The 22,948-nt window shown below is 46.0% G+C and overlaps 1 protein-coding gene across 3 annotated transcripts in view; it reads left to right on the plus strand.

Annotated features, from left to right (window-relative positions):
* VIT (vitrin) overlaps positions 1-22,948 on the plus strand; it is a 1,955,513-nt gene that overhangs the window by 258,938 nt on the left and 1,673,627 nt on the right. For all 3 annotated transcript variants that reach the window (XM_086927073.1, XM_086927074.1, XM_086927075.1), the window contains exon 2: positions 15,917-16,016. The gene's annotated coding sequence lies outside the window, so the exon portion shown is untranslated. The remainder of the gene's footprint in view (positions 1-15,916; positions 16,017-22,948) is intronic.

The following is a 22,948-nucleotide window of genomic DNA, read 5'->3' on the forward strand; positions in this document are numbered from 1 at the left end:
CCACTCGAACAGCTGATCTTGTTGAGAGAAGGACTAGATGGGGGCCGGTCCACCGGGGCTGGTCATTCTTTGTTCGCTGAAAATTCTTAACCAGCACCCAGGATCCAGGATCGATCGGATGTCCTGGAGCTTCAGAGACCTGAGGCAGAGTGTCGTGGACCTGTTGGTGTAAAACACGCAATTTAGCCGTCAATTCATACAAATAATCAAGCAGTACAGGGTGTTCGATCTCACTGAATTTGGTTGACCTTGGCACTCCGCATATGTTGGCCGGACGGCCGAACACAATTTCATAGGGATTAAGTCCCACTTGCGAATGCACAGTCATTCTCGTTGATAGGAGTGCTAAGGGCAGAGCGTCAGGCCATTTAAGACCAGAGCTCGCTTGAATCTTGGCCAGTTTAAGTTTTAGCGTGTCATTATAGCACTCTACTAGTCCAGCTGATTGGGGGTGATTTGCAGCATGGAATTTTTGCTGAATGCCTAGCCCTTCACATACTTTCTTCATCACTCGACCCACAAATTCACTCCCATTATCACTCCAGACCATTCTCGGCATTCAAAATCTAGGGAAGAATTCTTTGACAAGGGCTTTAGCTGTGGATTAGGCAGTATTGTCCTTCAGGGGATATGCTTCTACCCATCTCGAAAAGGCACAAACAACAACGAGTACGTATTTCAAATTGTTGCACCTTTCCATGTGGATGAAATCTAGCTGCAAAACCTCGAACGGATACGTTGGAGGCACAAAATGACCAGCTGGAGTTGGGGTTCCCCTACCAGGATTGTATTTCAGACACACCATGCAATTCTTGACCACATTCTCTGCACACTTAGGAATTCCAGCGTTCTGCCATACTGGAGCTAACAACTTACAAATCCCTTTCACACTGATATGAGCCATTCCATGGGCCATTGTCACCACTGCAAGCACATACGCATCGGGTAACAACCATCGCTGATGTTCTGACAATTCAACCCAACAACCATTCGAGTCCAATCTACCCTTACTTTCTCCCATTCATTCAACTCTTTCTCTGTAGCTTCAGCTTGAATGGATTTCACGCTCTCAATCGTATCCTCACACATACCCTTCTCTGGAACCCATCTCGCCGGACCTGCAACATACATTCGACTCATCACATTCCTTGCAGTTTCTTTCGTGACTTCATCCGCAAACGCATTTCCGCGACCAACATCATCAGTAACCTTTTTGTGTGCACTGCATTTCACAATCGCAACTTGTAACGGCAAGGTCAGTGACTCAAGAAGCTCATTCACCAACTGACCATGTTGTATCTTAGCTCCATGCGAAGTCAAGAACCCACGTTCCTTCCACAATCATCCAAAACTATGAGCCACACCAAATGCATACTGGCTGTCCGTGTACGCAGTCACTCGTTTTCCTTTCGCTAACACACACGCTCTTGTCAACGCAATCAACTCTGCTGCTTGTGCTGAATTATGTGGGATACGTGCAGCTTCAACAATCGTATGCAAAGTCGTAACAGCATATGTCGCAGTCGTATCACCATTCGGAAGCTTAAAGCATGAACCATCCACCCACAAAGTACCATCACATTCTGAAAGAGGAGTATCCCTAAGATCTATCCTCCCTTTTGTTTCTTCTTCTGTCCTGAGAAAACAATCATGCTGTGCGACATCGCCTATCTCTACTGAAATCGGCAATACCGTGGCTGGATTCAACGTATTGCACTTCTTTATGTGCACATGACTCGCTAACAGTGTCAGCTCATAACCTGACAAACAAGCACTAGTTAAGTGCTGTGTCTTGGTCCTGTTTAACAAAGTGTCCACCGCATGTGGAACCATCACAATCAACATGTTATTCATCACTAATCTAGCAGACTGTCGAATAGAAACAGCTGCTGCCGCTGTGGCTCTCAAGCAACTCGGCAATGCTTTAGCTACCGGATCCAACATCGACGAAAAATACGCGCATGGACGCTGCTTGTCTCTGAAAGACTGGGTCAACACTGACAATGCACAACCTTCTTTCTCGTGGACATATAATGTAAAGGGCTTACTGTAGTCGGGGGTACCCAACACAGGAGCCGAACACAATGCATCATGCAATTCGGAAAAACTTTTCTGACAATCTTCAGACCACGGAATGGGATTCGGTGTATCTTTACAAGTTAATGCCACCAAAGGTTTGGCCTATAAGGAAAAATTTGGTATCCATTGTCTGCAATATGATGTAATGCCCAAGAAAGCACGCACTTCTCTCTGTGTCCTTGGCACACTCAATTTTGCAATTGCCTGAATTCTTTCTGGGGTCAGTTTCCTTCCCTCCTTCGATAAGAGATGACCTAAGTAGGTCACTACTTGTCGACAATATTGCAATTTAGAAAGAGACATTTTGTGATGTAAATCAGACAAATGACGCAACAAAGATAAGGTGGCTTCTTTACAAATCTCCTCAGTATCTGCAGTGACTAGCAAATCGTCGACGTACTGAATAAGGGTAGCGCCATCAGGTAAAACAATCGTATCAAGCTGTGTTTTTAAAGCCTGACTGTATATCGATGGACTTTCACAGTAGCCTTGAGGAGCGCGTTTGAAGCGGAAGCTTGGCCTCCTAAACTGAAGCCAAAAATATCCCTCCTCTCCTCGGCAATCGGGATGCTGAAGAAAGCATTCTTCAAGTCAATCACCGAGAACCAAGTGGCGGAAGCTGGAATCATAGTCAAGAGGGCAGTGATATCAGGGACAACTGGAAACTGTGGCACAACTATTTTATTGACCTCTCTAAGATCAATCACAAACCTGTAAGCAGGTGGCTGGGAAGGGTCAGTACGTTTCAAAACAAGCAGAACAGGACTATTGCAAATGTTGCCTCTTGTCTCTTCGATTACATCTTTTTCAATCAAATCATAAATGATCGCTAACAACGCCTTTTCACCTTCGCTAGAGATCTTGTATTGGGGAATGCGCGGCATTCTAACATTGGCTTTCAATGTCACAACATATGGCGGTATTTCCAAGAGACCCACATCATTAGGATCAGTAGCCCAAAGAATATCCGGAAGAGAAGACAATTCTGTCTGAAGTTTATCCCTTGATAAATACATTGGAGAAACCACTCTCTTACCCAGTGTAAGTTGTACTCCCGAAGGAGAACAGTACAAAGTCGCACACAATCTTTTCAACAGATCCAATCCCAACAAGTTCTCACCACAACCTGTTGTAAGAATAAGGGGTGCTTCGAATTCACAAGGTCCAACAGAAAGGGACATAGGACTAGAAATCGGGTTCCTAACCAGGGCGCCAGAAAAACCTACTGAAACATTCATTTTGCCAGACAAAGGTGCGCCAGGGAGTTTTGAGTGCATAATAGAACTCGTTGTCGCACCAGTATCCAACAGAAAAGGCTCTGACACACCTGATGTAATCACCTCAACATAAGGTCCACTCTGATCTACTGGAACTAAAACAACTCCCACTCTTGTCTATGGCTGTCCTAGCAATCATTACCTTCCATATTCTCATCTTCTGCATAGTAGTCATCAGCATAGTACTGTGCTGTCCTACCAGATGCGTTATTCTGCTGACCAAAACTATTCATCGAATTCTGAGGCGGAATGGAACACGCGTTCTGGGGGAAATTTCCACGTCCCCTACCTCTAGGAGCTTGTTGAACACCTCGACCTCTTGCACCAGAAGCACCATTCGTACGCTGTAACAAAACCGGACAACTACTCTTGAAATGACCCTCTTCTTTGCAATACGCACACTGATTAGGCCCATACGATAAACGTTGTTGAGAAGACTCGTTTCTTTGCGAGTTTCTCAAATACTGCTGAGGTTGCTGATAATCGCGCTGATTATTAGTACGGGGTGGATAAGCTTGCTGTAGAAGAACTTTAGTCTTCAATTCCTTAGTCTTTTTATCCGTTTTCTCTAACTCATCTTTGCGCCTATTTTCAAAGTACTGGGCCGTAGCTAAAATCTGTGCTGACGTGGAAACAGCCCAAGCACTCTCAGAATCCTTCAACTTATTGCACAATTCAGGAAGCAAATTATGCACAAATTTGTCAACAAACAATCTCTGACAACCCTCGGTAGCCATATCCTGACCACTATGATCTACAAAAAAGTTTCTTCAAACTGCGTGAAGAAGTCAGACACCGTTTCGTCTTTCTTCTGCTTACATGCAGACAACTTGTCCCAATTAACACGCAATTCGGGCATTAAAGTCTTCATATACGTAATAATCTTATCAGGAAGTTCAGTAATCAAATCCTCAGGCTTGGCACCGCCTACTTGCCTATTGTCGGCATCTCTAAGATTAACCCATGTATCACCCAATTCCTGTGCATGATCCGTGTGATGAATCTGACTCCAAATAGGTTGTGGAACAACATTGCCAAACAACATGTCGATGTCCGCCAAATTCATAATACACGAACCCACAGTCTGAGTCAACTCTTTATAGTACCCTGCTGGATTTTTGCGCAGATCAGGCAAAGACTGCTTAATAGCTAAAACTTCAGCACGTTTCCAAGGAACATGCACCCAGACGCGCTGAAAATGAGCCGGTACAGGAGGTGGAATATTACCTGGACCAGCAGCAACTGCTTCCTTTCACACCGGAGGAACCTCTCTCATTGGATATTGTCGTGCCTTTCTCCTAACTGAAGAATCAGGCTCGAACAATTGTCGGGAAGGAGACTCACTCCTAAATGACAACAACATCGCGACCACTTTCCCAACATCAGATGGACTTACAATCGTTCCTTTCGTAAATTCGGAACGTATGTGGTACAACTCATCAGGGGCTTGCTCCGCTTCCTAATCCCATTTTTCAACAAGGAAAGCACACATCGTATCAAAAACGTACCGTTGCTTTGGTGCTTCCCATTGAAGGAAAACATGCATACCACCCTCAAGATCATACTGTGTATCGTACATAATCCATTTACGCGCCATGTGATCCAAAATCGTACGCTCATCCATATTCGGCAACTGACTACGTGACTGTCAACGCTTAGTAACAGGGGACATACCCAATTGTCCCAACAAAGGAGAAAATAAATCAGTAACTGCAGCAGTCATTCGTTGTCTAGCAGAAGGGGAAGGTGAAAGAATAAGAGAAGATGGAACAATAGTGGAAGATTCCAAAGTCGGACCAGAAGGAGTATTAGAAGCAGGCGTAGGAGTAGCAGGCAAAGGAGGAGGCAAAGTTGGCGGCCCCTGAGGAGGCTGCACCAAAGGAACAGTAGCCAACGGAAGAGGCGCTGGCTGTGGAGGAATCGCAGGTGGCACAACAACCGGAAGTTGCACAGCCACAACTGGTGGCAGCGGTGCCGTAGCATTTTGTGCATAAGGGGGTGGCGAACTCAAGAGATGCGACATTAAAGGATCTTTCTCAAGATCTTCCTTTGCTTCCTGTTCTCTACGTGGCAAAACTGGGTAGCATTTATCTACCGCTAACTTCCTAATCCTAAACAAAACAGGTGATGGACCGAATGTGGATCAATGTCACACATTCACCCCAGTCCGAAGATCTGGGCCCAAATCCATCGGTTTTTTGCACTCCACACCACCCTGGGTTAGACAATGGCGATATGCAAATCAGCTCTGACCCTGTGCCCCATGGGAACAGTCCAGTCCGAACTACAAAAGCCATGTCCTTCCCAGAACGGAATCAAGCATCCGAGGACCGGACCGGTTTCGAGGTAACACCTCTCATCAGCCCGGCTAGCTTGACTCCAGTGGTGTGGAGTGCCTGGGACCCACGTCTGAGCATTCCCAGCGCACTTAGGGCGGAATTTGCAAACAAAACAGGTGATGGACCGAATGTGGATCAATGTCACACATTCACCCCAGTCCGAAGATCTGGGCCCAAATCCATCGTTTTTTTGCACTCCACACCACCCTGGGTTAGACAATGGCGATATGCAAATCAGCTCTGACCCTGTGCCCCATGGGAACAGTCCAGTCCGAACTACAAAAGCCATGTCCTTCCCAGAACGGAATCAAAACCGGTCCGGTCCTCGGATGCTTGATTCCGGTCTGGGAAAGATATGGCTGTGTAGTTCGGACTGGACTGTTCCCATGGGGCACAGGGTCAGAGCTGATTTGCATAAAGCCATTATCTAACCCAGGGTGGTGTGGAGTGCCAAAAACGATGGATTTAGGCCCAGATCCTTGTACTGGGGTGAATGTAAGACATTGATCTACATTCTGTCCATCAAATTGTTTTTTGTAATTTTCTCCCTGAGTGTACTGGGGTAGCTCAGACGTGGGTCCCAGAGCCTCCACACCACTGGAGTCAAGCTAGCCGGGCTGATGAGAGGTGTTACCTCGAAACCGGTCCGGTCCTCGGATGCTTGATTCCGGTCTGGGAAAGATATGGCTGTGTAGTTCGGACTGGACTGTTCCCATGGGACACAGGGTCAGAGCTGATTTGCATAAAGCCATTATCTAACCCAGGGTGGTGTGGAGTGCAAAAAACGATGGATTTAGGCCCAGATCCTTGTACTGGGGTGAATGTAAGACATTGATCTACATTCTGTCCATCAAATTGTTTTTTGTAATTAACTTCCTAATCCTAAGCATCTGTTCGCTCTCTTGCTCTTCCTCATTATCCCTAAATGCAACAGCAGCTTGTACCATTGACATACCTCGTTCTCGTTTATTTTTCTTCGCTAATTTAATTTCCTTCTGTTTGGCTTCTTTGCGCCACATGCGAAAAGAGTCAAATATTGCCGGCTGGGCTTTCTTCTTAAAAAGTTTAACCTCCAGATTATCCAAAATCTCTGTCTCAAAACTACCATATTGGGGCCATTTTAGAACACCATCCTTTCTGGTGTATCGGATCCATACTTCATTATATGCGATGGGGCCTACGCCATGTTTCACATATAGTTCATAGGTTGGAGTTCCAATCGGAGGAACCGGACACGAGTCCTCCAATCGGGAATCCCTAGTACAACCAAGACAAAACAAATTTCCAAGTCTGCTAAGACCAGGCTTCTTCGCTCTCTAGTCTAGCTTCAAACTTCAAAGGATTATCGAATACGATATTCTCGTGAATACACGAGTCCTTCGGCTTTGGCACGTGCAAGTTCCAAACAAAGCGATCCCAAGGGGATACCAAACTAAGAACCAAACTAAGGACTGGGAGACGCTCCACTTATACTTAACTGAGGTATCGATGACGTCACCAGAAGACTCGTCTATCGTTTCGCTCTACCAATCATCAAGGGTCCAAAACAGGGCGATAGTCAGGGCAGCAGTCCTTCGTAGCCGTTGGGAAGTGGGGAACCTCGCAGCAAAGACTTTCGGACCACTTCGACATACAGGGGTCGATGAAGTGGCGGCCTTCCTCCAGAATTTTCACACGAAGCTCCTCACGAACCTCTGGCTTGGACCCGTACCGCTGAAATCGCCCCACGTTGGGCGTCAACTGAAGTACCGGTTTTTAAGAACCCATACTTCCTGTTTCAGACTACAGAAACACAGAGTCTTCTTGGTGAAGTCAAAGATCGTATTTATTAGCTGCAGCCAGTAACAGGTATTCTAGAAGTACAACACAGTGCATATTCTCAGGAGACTGCTCAATCTTACAAAGCCAGCCTTCTCTTTTTATACAAAATAATATGCTTCAGGCAAACATTCCTTATTTTACAGTTGACCATTCACATATTTTCACTACAAAGTAAAAGCAGAGTCATGATGACAAGCCCACATTTCAGTTTGTCCAGCCCACAATCAATTACCCGGCAAGGCCCAGTATTTTCATCAGATATCGACGGACCCCCAATAAAAACGGGCACCTCCTCCTCGTAAAGCAAGTCATAAAGAAAGAAACAGGGACAGGTGTGTGTAGATTAGGCATGGTTTGTGTGCGAAAAATGTTTATGATATGTTGTGCCTTGATACTAATCTCATTCGGCCACTTGGAAAGGAACTGGCCGAACAGGTTTGGCTTCAGGCAGTGGAGTCAGCTTGCCCAGGTCACAGAGGAGCCAGCAAAGGTGTACGTGTCCTTCAGACTCGTTTTTGGCTTAGTCATTGGGCCTATGTAAGGGCAATCATAAAATGGCTGCCGTTCACAAAATGGAACCCGAGGGTTCAGGACAGAAACTCCGATTTCAGGGTGATTTCGTCACCCGATCATGACGAAAATGCTTATACATAATATTCAAATCATTATCGGTCTGCCAATACCAAAATCGTCATGATACAACGATGTTTATAACACGGGTCCAGAATTTTCAGTACCACAAGTCCTAGTAACTTAAGAGCTGCCTCCGATAGGCCAGGTGCTCTCCAGCGATGCCTGAAATCCACTGTGCCACCAATGGCATTCGACCCTGTTAGACTAGCAGGTGCAGATTGCCCTGAGGATCTCTCAGGAGAAAGAGATCTTGGGGCAGAAGGATTGGAAAATCCCAAGACAATTCCAGAAGAACTGGGAACCACACTTGAGACCTCCAATATGGGGTGATTAAGACCACTTGTGCCTGCTGCCGCCGGACTTGAGTCGTAAGCTGCATTGTCATGGCAAATGGAGGGAAGGCATACGCTGTCTCCTTGGACCAATCTTGGAGAAACGCGTCCGTCGCTGATGCTAAAGGGTCCGGTTTCCAACTGAAGAAATGCAGGAGCTGGTGGTCCAACCTAGATGCAAAAAGGTCCACCGAGAAGGGACCCTCACAGGGTGTGGAGACGCAGAAAGGTCGGAGGATGAAGCTGTCACAGACTCATGTCAGGCCAGCTCCTGGAACAATGTTCCGCAAACACATTGGATTTGCTGTGGAGATATTCCGCCAGTACTAACACATTGTGTGACAGGCAGAAGTTCCAGAAGTCCTTGGCAAGATCTGACAATGCCTTGGACTTCATTCCCCCTAAGTGGTTGATATACCTGACAACCGACATGTTGTCCATCTTCAGAAGCACACTGCAGGAGGCCTTCTCCTTCGTACAGCAATGGAGGGCGATGGAGCCGACCATCAATTCCAGGCAGTTGATGTGGAGCTGACTTTTGTCTATGAACCACTTTCCTCCTGTAAAGGAGTCCCCGCAGCCTTCCCCTCTGCCCGATTTGCTGGCGTCGGATTCTATTATGAGGTCCGGCTTGCACCCGAAGATGGCCCTTCCATTCCAGGCCTCCATGTGGTTTAGCCAACAAGTCATTTCCGTAGAAACCTCGTCGATCAGAGGGACCTGATCCGAATACTGGAGGTCCTTGCAGAGATGAGATGCAAGGCCTTCAGGTGCTACAACGCTCTGTAATGGAGCGGTCCCGGAAAGATTGGCTGAATCTAGGAGCTCAAAGGTCCCACCAACCGCGCCACTTGTCGGAGAGAGGTGGAATATCTGGATAACATCCTCCGCTGTTCCCTGCGAATCTTGAAAATCTTCCCGGCCGAAAGGCTCAGAGTATCGGACACCGAGTCCACAATGAACTGCAGAAACGTCATTTATTTGGAAGGGGTCAGAACCAACTTCTTGGTATTAATTATAAACCCCAAACCATGGAGCAGGTTCACTTACTCCTGCAACTGATAGGATAGTCGCACCAGGTATTGTTCCAAGAGGAGTATGTTGTTGAGATATATGATCAGACGGAAGCCCCTGGTGTGAAGTGTTTCCACCACCGGTTTGAGAACCTTGGTGAAGCACCATGGGGCTGACAAAAGCCTGAAGGGGAGTGAGACAAACTCGGACACTTGGTTCCTCCACATAAACTGTAGAAGGCGACCATGTGGGGAAAATATAGGCACCACCAAGTACGCGTCTTTTAGATCCAAGCAGACCATCCAGTCCTCCGGTTGAAGCAGGTCCCGTAACAGATGAATGCCCTCCATCTTGAAATAAAGCGGTACAAAAGGGGGTGGTGATGGATGGAGCATCTGAACCAATCAAACACTCACACCCAGTCAACAGATCTGGGTTTAATCCATCACCGTTCTTTAGCCCACTCTGCCACCCCAGTTCAGACATGGCCATATGCAAATCAGTCTGACCCTGTGCCTCATGGGAACAGTCCAGCCCGAACTGCCAAGCCATGCCTTCCCTGGACCGGAAACAAGCTTCCTACGACTGGTTTCTGGCATTACAGCCGTCTTCAGCCAGGCTTGCTTGAATCCAGTGGCAAAATGAGCAAGAGACTCACGTCTGAACATACCCTGGCGAACAAAGCGGTACAAAAGGGGGTGGTGATGGACGGAGCATCTGAACCAATCAAACACACACCCTGTCAACAGATCTGGGTTTAATCCATCACCGTTCTTTAGCTCCCACTCTGCAGAGGGACAAACAACACCTCCAGCAAAGCAGACCAGACTACTCATCAGTGATGTTGGAGAGGACCACCACAGCTTCGACATCAACGCCCTACAACAGCCCATGGACATCCTAGGCGACCCACCCCCAGGAGCAGTACAGCCAAGCCACAGACCACACAGCAGGGAGCACCCGCCCCCACGACTGGCTCCCAACACTCCACCTCGGCACACATAGCATTCCAACGCCAGGTGTCAGAATGCCAAAAACAGGTGGCCGCACAGGTGCGGGTGGGGTCAGAGCACAAGGACGCTGAACTAGATCACACACGTGGGTGTTCAAGTCTCACCAGGCACCACCTACACTCCACAAAGGAGACCCACACCTCAACAGAGACACATGCATTCTTCCTGCAATGAACCACACCCAGGAATCATCATACACACCCTGCACAGGACCTCCATACGACAGCCCAGTCCACTCCTCCCACGCTTTGAGCTGGTGACGACAAAGCTGCATTTCCAAAGTCTTACCCGCTGCCAGAGGTGACATGGTTGCACCTGCTGTACACAACACAATGTAATGTTGTAGTCCCAGGGACCCTCATGCATACATCATGACCACACTGACACACTGAGATAGTTTGTGGAAATGGCTATAGGCATGTGCACCTGGATCCTTTATTGGCAGGGACACGTGTACAGTGACGCCTGTGCTGAATGGGTGTGGGGTGAGTGTAAGCCAGCTCGCACGTATTGGCTGTGAGTGTAAGCCAGCCCTCACAGTGTGGCTGGTGCTGGCAGCAACTTTTACAGTCAACACTATGGAAATGGAAACAGAAAACACCAGCATTACAGAGACAAGCACGGAGCATCATGGTGGTAGCCGGAGCAAGTACAGAGGTCACCCAACATGCAAACAGAAGTGTCTGTGAGTTGCATTGCACTGATGTTGGGGCACTAGAGCTGAGCTTGCTCATGTGAAGAAAATGTCTAGGATTGTGTCCCTTCGGGAAACACCTGATGCAGCTGCAATGGAGTGTGTTACACCTGCATCATCTTCCTCATCATCGTCCCAGGTCTCCCACAATGCCTGAGATGACATTGCTGTGTGACTTCTCCACAGCACACAACTCAATCAGAAACAGTCCATGACTCGTGGGGCTCTGAGTCAGTGGCACCTGGAGTGCAGAGCAGGGTCTCAGGCAGATGATGGAATCCACGTATGACCAACCCTGATAGTCTGGCTGCAAGACACTTTCCACTCTGGCAGTTGTCGTCTGGAGGTGTCCCTGGTGGTGGTGGTGTGTGTCTCCTGCGGTGATGCGACGTCCGGTCTGTTCAGGACTTGAATAGATGTGTGAGTCCAGTGGCCCACAGTTCAGGCTGGATGCTGCAGACAGCGCAGGGCAACAGACACATGGTGTTGATGACCCAAGGCCACCGTCTCAGAGGCCATCCAATATCCTAGCAGACAGGGTCCCTGACTTGTGCTGCACAGAGTTAGTAGCCCCGGATGCACTGGGGGTGGCACAGGCACACCGCAAGGAACGGTGACTTATGGTGCACTGAGATAGGGGCACATGAAGTGCTGAGCGGGTCCTCGTCGATGTCCATAGTGGATGTGGCAGAGGCTTGCGGGGGACAGTGGAATGTGTCCTCCAGGGCATGATGCAGAGGGCAGAAGCCGGCTAAAAGAAGCAAATTGAGGAGTGGAATGCTACACCCTCATTTTTGCAACAAAGTCCGTATCACTGACATGATGATGAGGACAACCCAAAGCCCATAGACTAAGTCGCCACCAAAGTTCAACCAGAAAGTGTCCATGGATGTCGGGGAATAGACTTAGTGGCCCCGGAGCTGAAATGGGATGCAGTCTGCGATGATGCCAGTGCAATGATTTACAATCTGCCATGAGTAAATCGAGACTGAGTTCCCAATGTGTGACCTACTGGACCACAGTTTAGGCCAGAGACAGCCGGCCGGATGGGCCCACAGCCACATGTCGTTGGGATGCTATGCACAGAGTTGCTGCCACCTGATCAAAGGGTGTACAGTGAAGTAAGGCTGCCATGTATGTATGGCCTCAGAAATCATGTAATCAAGACACAGCTCCATATGTGTGACCAACTTCACCACAGTGCCAGCCCGAGGCAGCGGTCAGCAGGGGCACACGGGCACGTGTCGTTGGCCCACGATGCAGAGTTAGTGACACCAGAGCAGTTGTCGGCAGTGTTCAATCACCTCCGTAATGATGATCATTGTCTCCTCCGGACTGAACCGTGTCTTCCTCTTACACCTCTCTCTGCGTGCAATGATATGAAGTTTGGCATACATGGTTGCAAGTGTGTGACCTACTCTGACTCAGTGTAGGCCAAAGGCGGTAGTCAGCAAGGAACCACAGACAGGGGTAGCTCGAATGCTATGCACGAAGTTGGAGGCCCCACATAGAACATAGATATGACTCAGCCATGATGTGTGTACTATGCCATTGCATAATCAAGACTCAGTTCAAAATGTATGACCTACTTGACCGTAGTGTATGCCGGAGGCAGCAGTAGGGTACGTCAACGAGAAAGGAGTAAAGAGGGCCTATGTTGCGGCGGTCGTGATGGTCTGAAGAGCCTGCAAAGGTCACGGGCCTCGGGCTTGGAACTTGCGCCGGCATATGGTGGACCTTCCTTGGCACACGCCGGTGTCGGCAGGTGGGCAGTGTGGCCTGGCTGCACAGGGGGGGGGCTTGATGGGTTCGGGGTCCAGCGGTCCGGGGTACAGCAGGCGCACAGGATTGCAGGCAACTCCGCTCACGATGAAGGCGTCGGCCTCGTGGAGGTGTGAGAGGTGCCACCCTGGCAGAGACGTTGAGCATTCTGGAAGAGAACCACGCCCAGGGCGAAGTGCTTTTTATTCAAACCCCTACGCTGGCCTGTCGTACGCCGGGCCAGCCCAGGCTACATTTCCACAAACTCCCCCACTGGCTGGGGTGACATGGTTGCGCCCACTGTCCACTACACCCCATACACCAGCAGTGTATGTTGCCATGGATATGGGTGTGTTCTGCATACTGCCGTCTGTCCAGCACATCTCTGCCACACTTGGCATTGTATACTTACCCATTCCTGGTTCACTTGCCTACTTCACACATGCCTGGTTCCCTCCTCTCACCACATTCCGCTATTGTGTGGCTGAGGTGCCATGACGTTGATGGCTCATGTTCACGGCTAGCCCAGGTTACCTTAGTAAGTTGTGCTGTCATGTCTGGTGGGTGTGTATGTTGTTTTGCATTTTATATGTGAGTTTGTGATGTGTGCATTGCCAGAGTTGTGATTTGGATGGTTGTGGAGTTGAGGTGTGTGAGGTGTTCATTTGGTACTGGCCAAGGGGCCGTGCAATTCCATTGGTGCCATCCTGGAAGCGCTGGTTGATGATGGACCGTCGAACGATGAAGGAATAATGCACCTTGCCTGGGTAGGGGGCGACGACGTTGGTGGAGATTGCACGGTGTTCGGATGTTGCCGGCACATTGATGGGATGCGTGTGCATTCTGTTGAGGTAATTGTGTGCAGTGTCACCAAGGGGCACAAGTAGGATATGTGTTCTGTCGATTGCCCCCAACATGTGCGTGCATCCAGCTATGGCGTATGGTCCTTGCTTGGTCAGCAGCTGTTCCTGCGCATTGTGGGGGACGCATAGGTACTGGGGTACCAAGCTTATGATGGCATCCAGGACAGGTGTGAGGGACTTGGATGTGGCTGGCTGTGAGACTCCTCCGACTCTGGCAGTTGTTGTTTGGGAGGGACCAGATGCCAACAGGTGCAGCACAGCCAGCAGATTTGTCTGTGGTGGGATGTTTGTTGTCCGCTGTGTTGGTGCCATGAGCCTGTTGGGCGGTGATGGTCAGGATGCGTAGGATGGATGTCCTTTTGAGCCTGTAGTGGGCAATGACATTGTCAGATGTTAGGTCTGTGAGGCTGGTGCGTTTCCTGGGGTTCTGCTGTCTTTGTCTGCACTGCCTCTGTGGTGGTCAGGTTGGGGGTGGGGTTCCGGGCAGGGGTGCGGTCCTGGGTGTGGTGGCGGTGGGTGTTGGGGTCCTGTTGGGGCTTCGAGCTGCATGATCAGTGGCTCCATGGCATCTGTTGTTCTTCATGTGTGGCTGTGGTCTGGGCTCCCTTTTCTGTTGCCGGTTGCCATCCGACTTTGCACCAGGTCAGAGCAGGTGTTAATGTCCTGCTGCTAACGCGCCTTATTGCATGTTTTGTGATCTTATCGCCGATGTGGCTGGTCGTTGAGAATGATGGGGTGTGGTGTTGTCGCTGGATTTTGCTCGGGAACGCCTACTCTGCATCTCATTAGTGATAGTTGCCGTGGTCATCTGTGGCGATGTTTTTTGAGGATGCTATCGCCAGAAATCTAGTGATTTCGGCGGTTGACACCAGCTTGTGAATGGGGCGGTAATTTTAACGTGACTTTTGCTGCGCTAAAGTGCCGATAACTTAGCTCCTTGAGAATATGCCCCTGGGTGTCATGCAAGGTCTAAGATAACGCACCAGGAATACCAAAAGTACAATTACCACCTTGTTCGAGACCTTCATTACTGCCTTTAGCCCGCATTTATTATGCCTACTGACGTTTCGCCGCCTGCACTGCAGCGCTTCATTATTCGTGTTTTTCCCTCGATTAAATGTCTGCAAATCCTCTCAATTCTTTGCAGCAGCTTGCCAGGCAAGATTTCGGGATGCTGTTTCATGAATGCCAACACTCATTTTCGCTGGGAACTTCCAATTCTTTTGACTCAAATATTACAATATTCAACCTTTTTATGTGTTGTGAAGTGCTATTTTCAAAATACACGGTGCTTGACTAAAGCTTTTAATTCTGGTTTAGTTACTGAATAAACATCAATGCTTGCGCCAGGTCATGATTTTTTTCAAATTAACTCCGCCTTGCTGCACTTTTCTTTCGGCTGTAAAACTCTCTGTCAGCAGGCATTTCAGCCAGTTCAGCAGCAGAGTCTCTGAAATCCTGCCACAGTACATAGCACAAAGCAGCAAGGCGGGTGAAGAAAAGAGGGTAGCGTGTGAGCGGGTGTAAGGTCCCTAAGGGCAAGTGTCACTCTCCAAAATCAGGTAAATTGAGAGCTGTGCAGTCAGTTGTGTTCTGTAAGCTCCTACATATTGTCTCGAAAAGTGAAACTACAACGCCCAGATCGTAGAATTCTGACGGCTACATTCTCAGGACTAGCTAAAGATGCCACACATGACACAGTACTATTCGGCATCTATGAACCATGCATATTCTAAGCGCAAGGAGAAATTATTCAATTGGAAGACATATTCAAACCAAATTAATGTATTAAAGAAACCGTTTTGAAGTTTAACAAGATAGGAGTACTTAAATGAGAACACATTTGGATCAACGTCGTAAGTTTGGGATGTAATATAAACACTGAAAGTACGCTCTTGAAAAAACATTCGTGAAGTATTTCAAACTGTGCCAAAACTGAGACTTACATTCTTTGGAATTTCACAAGTATCTTGTTTCAGTGGAGACCTTTTGCTTATTTGAAAGCGCCGAATGTCAGATTGGGATATGTTTAATAACAAAAAAGTACATTACATCTACTTTAAACTCACAGTTTTCTCGTTTTATTACAGGAAGCCCCGATCGCCTGAGCGTTTATGAACCTGTAGCATTCCCGTTTAAACCTCGCATCTAGTTTGCAAGCCTGACATCATCGGTAAAGAGCCTCATGAGGTAAGGGCCAGCAGCATCAATACAAGCCTCTGTGTGCTGATGGTATCGGGGGTTGGTGCGAACAAAGATTGCTCTATCATTTCTGCATCGAATGGACCTACTAATTGCAACATCACAATTCACGTGGACCCAAAACTACTATTTGACTCAAAGAAGTTTCAAAGGGAAAGAAAAAAGTGCCCCATATCTTCTAATTATGACTAATATTCTCTCTCCCCTAGCACTGGCAAAATATACATCCTTGTGCCATTGTAAAAGGGTGTGTGTGTTCTTTAAATCATAGCTTTTGTACTGAAAGGGAACCCTTCTAGTGTAAAAATTATCCATTAAGACCTGAAAAAATAAGGTGAAATGAAAACATTTCTCCTTAATACGCCTGGTTTGAGGAGGTGTACAGTTTTGACACAATTGTTTTACTATGAATATGACTGGGTACAGAATTGCGTTAAAACCGATGAATTGGTGTATGGGAATGCCGATGTACCAACCATTCAACTCTGCCTTTAAACAAAGAAGCACACAGAGCAACTGCCTTGCCTTATTCCATATCTATCAGGCCATTCAAAAAAATATGATTTCGTAGTTTGCGCCACTGGAGGCTCAAACGTCTCGGAAATATGCCCTGAGGTGTCTAAAGTTCAAAAATATAACTCCAAATTTCTCTAAGTTAGTGCATGACCTTTAAACAAAACAGGTCACAAATACTGAGCAGAGAATACTTCTCTCTGTTTTTGACTTATTCTAAGCTCATGCATTAACTCTGAATAAGTCTGAGTTAAATATCTGAACTTCAGACACCTCAAGTGCAAAAAAACCAGGCCCTTGGCTAGAGCCATTATAATACTATCCTTGGTCAGACCTGAGAAGTACTCGATGCGAAGCAGACCCCTTTCTAAGTGGTATAAGCAGTGCCTTAGGGCCGGTACCGCCTGGTAAGTAGTACCAGCGCCTTTTTTATTTTGAAGGGAGAGTACTGGCACTTCTCAAGAGAAATGTAATACTTTTGATTGGAGAATATCGGCACTTTTCAGGAGCAAGCAAGTACTCTGGTACAGAGTACCTACATTTCTATTTTTCCATGTCAAGCACTGGGTATATACATATTTAGCACAAACGAGTTTGTCAAACCTGACTGTTTGTTAACTGGATCATTATTAGTGAGATTGCGTGAACAAGAATTATATCAAGTATGGCGTTAATCTAAATGCAAAGAACATTTAAAATTTGAGGCCGATTGTTGCAGCGTGGAATGTTTATTACTAGATCTCGTAGTTAAAACCAATATTTTTGTTACTAGCATCTACGAATATGGTTAAAAAAAAACACAAGTAAGCATAATTGAAAACGGGGCCCGAGAGGCACATAAGTGCGGTAATTTTATATCTGAATCATATAAATAAGGATTTAATGTTGTAATGTTATAATAATGAAAGTCGTGTTGTATTTAGGATGGAGGAGTAATGGGAGTTCGTTAATCTGATGTTGGCCGAGATTTTTCCTATTTCACAACTTTCATTATATATATATATATATATATATATATATATATATATATATATATACATATATATATATATATATATATATATATATATATATGTACACTACACCGCAGAACTGGCTACAGTGACTGTATTTCCATTACTAAATTAGCATCAAAAGATTCTTTGTGCAGTAAATCCTCGCTGTGAAGCTTGGAAGCAAAACAGGTACTTTTCTCAACTCCCGAAAACACTGCACTCTGTGTCAGTTACAAAATATGTTAAGCCAGCCGCGTGTTTGCCTTTTTGCTGCAGTGCGTCTGGACTTTACGACATGAACAACGAAACAAACAAGCCCTGTTCGTTGTCCTCTATCACAACACAGTGACTAGATTATGTGTTAATGCCCCAAATCACATTTTCCTTCTTCGTAGCCAATGTGAAAGAGCAGTCTTACAGTACCACGCAGATTGAACTGAAAATAACACACATCTAAATTAATGAGATTAAGTCTGGTAAGCATCAACTTTATTTGGGATTGTGTGTTTGTCAAAATATGGAATCACTTTTCACCTTTTACTACTACTTGAGAGATTCCATTAAGTGATGAAAACCTGAAATATCAAGTTTCTCTTAGCCATATGTATAGCTTTTCCAGTCCACGTTTTTCTTTTCATTCTGGAATTTGCAGTCCTGTTCATTCCATTCTAAATTCAGGAATATAAGGATTAGAATGTAAAGAGAAAAAACACGAACTGGATGAGCTGCCCTCTAGAAGATGTAAGAATGTAATGTAAGAAGATGTAAGAACTCCTATTCCAAGCTTGAAAGTCTGATTTATAACGCAGTTTCCAACATCTGCAATAATATTGGCTTGTTACAACCATAGTAAGATAAACTTGCTCTTCAAAAAGCTTTAGGAAATCCAATAGGTCTGACCTTAATGTGACAACATATGCAAACACAGGCATGCAGAAATGTATTTCCTTGTAATGGCACAAGTAAGACCTATTGTTTTTGCCAAATCTTGATAGTGGTGGTGATAGTGGTGGTGTAGTAATGGTAATGCTGTTAGTGTTTTTGATATTGCTGCTGGAGAAGTTAGCAGTGTTGATATTGGAGATGGTGTTGTGGTGGCCTTGGTGGTGTGGTGTGGTGTATGTGGTATTGTGGTGGTGTTGGTATTGGTGTCGCATGGATGGTGGTGTGGAATGGGTGCTGGTTTTATTGGTGGTGGTCTGTTATTAGTAGTGATATTATTGGTGGAGTGGTGTTGGTTTTGGTATTTATGGCATTGGTGGTGGTAGTGGCACTTGTACTGGTCAAGTGTATTCTTGCTGGTGGTATTGGCTAGGCTGTAGTAATGGTGGTGCAGTAGTCAGGGTATGATATTGGCTGGGATGTAGTATTGGTATTGGTACTGTTGTTGGTGGTGGTGATATTGATATTGGTGATATTGGTGGCCCGGCTAGGGGTATTATTAGCATTGGTGTACTGATTGTGATATTGGTGGCGTTCATAGTGGTTGTAGTGTTGTTTGGTGGTGCCTGGTATTGGCTGCATTTGTGTGAGTGGTTTCTTGGTGGTATTGGTGATGATGACTGTGGTGGTATTGTTGCTTTGTTGGTGGTATTGGTGGCACTTCCCTGGTGATATTGGTGGTGGTACCTCTTGTGATATTAGTATTGTTGATATTTGTTATTGTGTAGGGGTGGAGGTATTGATATTGCTGGTATTTGTATTTGGTGATATTGATGCTGATGGTATTATGGCATTGATATTTGTATAGAAGGTACCAGTGGTCGTACTGGTGCAGCATGTATGAGATAAATGAATGAGATAGAAAGTGTGATGGTTGGGTATGTATTTTAAATATGAAATAGTCCCTCTTGCATTGCAATGCAAGCATTTCAGGAGATCCAAAAAGATACACCAAATTGCCAATAACATGAAGTGAGAGATAAATTGTCCTCTGGATGGAGCCAAAGTTTACTCATACTCATACTCATTCTCATTCTCATACTCATGTTAAAGAGTTAGAAACAAATGATCACAGACAGCACAATCAGTCTGCACTTGGACATACATATGGCACAATAGAAAGGGGACATACTATGTAAAACCTGGAAACCTCTATTACCATAGTGTGATGTTCACTTCAATGGAATTCTGGTTGTAAATTCTCAATTTTTTATACAGGAAGACTAGCATGGAGACATCTCATGAGGTTGTCGTGTCTTGCCTAGGAAACCACCTGCTGGGTGTGGTCTTGGCCGCTGCTAATGGAGTTACCACCTAGACCTGATTTGCAACAGCAAGCAGACAAAGAAGCTCTCTCTTGCTTTAGAATTATTTTTCAATTGTTTGAAAGTGAGGATAATGATTTATTTCTAAGCCTATAACTAAAATTACTGATGTGTGGTCATTTCCACAAACACTACATCACCAAATCACCCCGTTCAAGTTTCACTCCTTCCATTGATCAGGCCCCTCCCTTAACAGCAAAAGACACACAATTGATGGACGGAATGCAGAATAAATCAAACTATTCACCCCCAGTTAAGAGATCTGGGTTAAATCTATCATTCTTTTGCTCACCATGCCACCCCAGTTTATACTTGGCCATATGCAAATCAGTCTTGACCCCGTGCCTCATGGGAACAGTCCAACCTGAACTGCCAAACCAGGTCCTCCCTGGACCGGAAACAAGCATCCTAGGACCGGTTTCGGGGTTTCACCCCTCTTCAGCCAGGATAGCTTGATTCCAGTGGCACAGTGAGCCCAGGACCCATGTCTGGGCATACCTGGAGCACTTAGGGCGAGAAAACAAAAGACACACAATTGATGGACGGAATGCAGAATAAATCAAACCATTCACCCCCAGTCAAGAGATCTGGGTTAAATCCATCATTCTTTTGCTCACCTTGCCACCCCAGTTTAGACCTGGCCATATTATGGATCATTAATAACGATCGATTAATTGATATTTATTTTGGTTAATTGTGTGTGGGTTTTACTTTTTTAGGAGTATGGGGTGACAAATAAATTAATTTTACTTACTTTATAATTAGTTGTTAAATACTATTAGGTTTTTAATTGAAAATAAGTTCTAATTGTGTAATAATTTTGGTACAGTTAAATTTAGCTGTGGGTTGTGGGGATTATAGTGGTAAAGTGTGGGGAGTTAATTAATTTTATGACTTTTGATATGCTTTTTAATTAATAATATTTATTTAATTGGTAATTAATAATGTTAATTATAGAAGTATTTTTTTAAATTTAGATGTGGGTAAGAAATACAAAAAGTTAATTTATGTAATCAATGTTTTTGTTTCTCAATAATTTCGAATTAAAAATATTTATTTGTTTCATAATTATTTATTTTATGTAATATAATATTTGTAGGTATTTGTCATATGTATTTAACATTATAATATGTGTTTAACATTTTTAAATATTAAATATATCTGTATTTACAATTTTAATATATTCATATATGTATTTATTTTATTTTTTAAATAATTGTGTTTTAATATTTTGGTTACTTCTAATTTTGAACTGACTGGAGTGAGAATATTAATCCCTTCGCTGCTCATGATGAGCTCAGCTCGTCATGAGGCACAGTGGAGCTGTGCTTATGACGAGCTGAGCTCGTCATGAACAATGATAAATCTTACTTTCCAGCACAGGAGGGGAAAACCTCTAGCAGCCAAGGTGTTAATTGTTACCACTCAACAATCCAACACTTTCCCTACTGTTGCACTGATTGGAGTGGGAATAGTACATTTTATCTCGCCACTATCCAACACTTTAACTACAAGTCTGCCCTCCTGCTCTTGAGCCAAGCTCAAGCAGTGAAAGGCAGCACAATAGGTATTCTGTCACTGGGAGGTGTAACCACCTCCCAGACAGGATTAAGTGTATTGGGGCTGAGTGGGTGCACGGTCTCAGTGCCAGAAAGTCTTCACGAGGGGCACATTTGCTGTACCTGTGCATAATCCAGCTCAAACCAATTCTGGGAGCCATTTGCTCCTGCTCTGGCACGAAACTGGACAAAGGACATGGGTGTATCCACCCCTCTGTCCTGTTCCTCCCCTTTCACGTGGATATAAAATGGATTACCTGGTTACAGGACATTAGATTTTATGTGTACAAGTTTCTGCAAGAAGATACCGCTACACTTCCACCGTCAGGACAGGCTGGACTTCGCTGGATCTCCCTTGGGCTCGACTTCGTCTTCCCTTGCGGTCCACTGTCTTGTCTCTGTCTGTGATCCATACAGGCCGTGCTGGACCCTGTGGACCTCCAAGACAACAGAAAAATCTCCCTTGGGGTGAAGGAGTCACTCCCCTGCAAACACAGGCACCGTAACACATCTGATCGGTTTGCTGATCCTGAGCATCTGTGGACTCCGAAGGCTCCAGCAACACAGGAGCGGGCCTCTGAAGGTCTCCAAGATTGAGCTGCCCTCTCACTGAGTTTGAGGCGGATATACCTCATGGGGACCTGATACCCTTACCCCTGTGCACCGCGTTTATTTGCAGCTGCACATGCTTGCTGTTGTGCACAAATTCAGTGCATTAGACCACTTGTAGCCCTGACCCCAGCACAGCTTTTCTGAGAAGGACTCCGGCATTCTCACACTCTGTGCCCTGCTAGTTGGTATCCTGTGAAACCACCTGAGGTCCCCTTGCGACTCCTGTGCCTACAGCCTGTGGGTCCAGTTGAGGGTCAATGTTGCTTTATCTGGGCTCCCCTGGTTGCTCCAGGCCTGCCCTAACTCCCCTTGCTGTGGTGAGTCTCCTGGTCTTTGCTGGGCTAGATCTACACTGAATTTGACCATCTACGTTGTTTGCCGCTGCCAAGGATTGTTGGTACTCCCACCGAACACTGACCCCTCAGCACTCGACATCCTTTGTGGGACCTCCGGCTCCTGGTCATCCAAGACGTCCCTGGGTCCTCGCTGCTGAATTGTCAAGATCACCATCATCACACCTGAAGCACCCAAAATCGGTGGGTATTCATCTACCGAGCACCTGGTCACTCCAAAGTGACCCAGACTTTGTCCCCCCTGCTTTCAGGTTCTTCTCATCTAGAATCCATGTTTGGATTCCACTGGACACCTTTCGTACTCCCAGGAGCAGCATTTCTTTGTCGACATCCATACAGAACCATGAGGGTTTCTGACGCCAATTCGGGCCTATGCACCGGCTCCTCTGGGATAGGTAACTCTGGTACAATGGTATCCACGGGTGGGGTGGCTCTTCAAACCCTTAAATTCCAAGGATTGTCTTTGTAATCTGCTGGGAAGGGTCCTTAATCTCTGATTTTCCAACCATGACTTTCCCATTGAATTATACGGAGCATGCGGTCGTATTCTCACACTTCACCTCCGTGGGGTCCCTACTCACTCACCTTTTGTGTTTCCTTGGGGTCCCAGCGATTCTATAC

This window comes from Lissotriton vulgaris, chromosome 6, assembly GCF_964263255.1.
Source record: "Lissotriton vulgaris chromosome 6, aLisVul1.2, whole genome shotgun sequence".
Classification (NCBI taxonomy): domain Eukaryota; kingdom Metazoa; phylum Chordata; class Amphibia; order Caudata; family Salamandridae; genus Lissotriton; species Lissotriton vulgaris.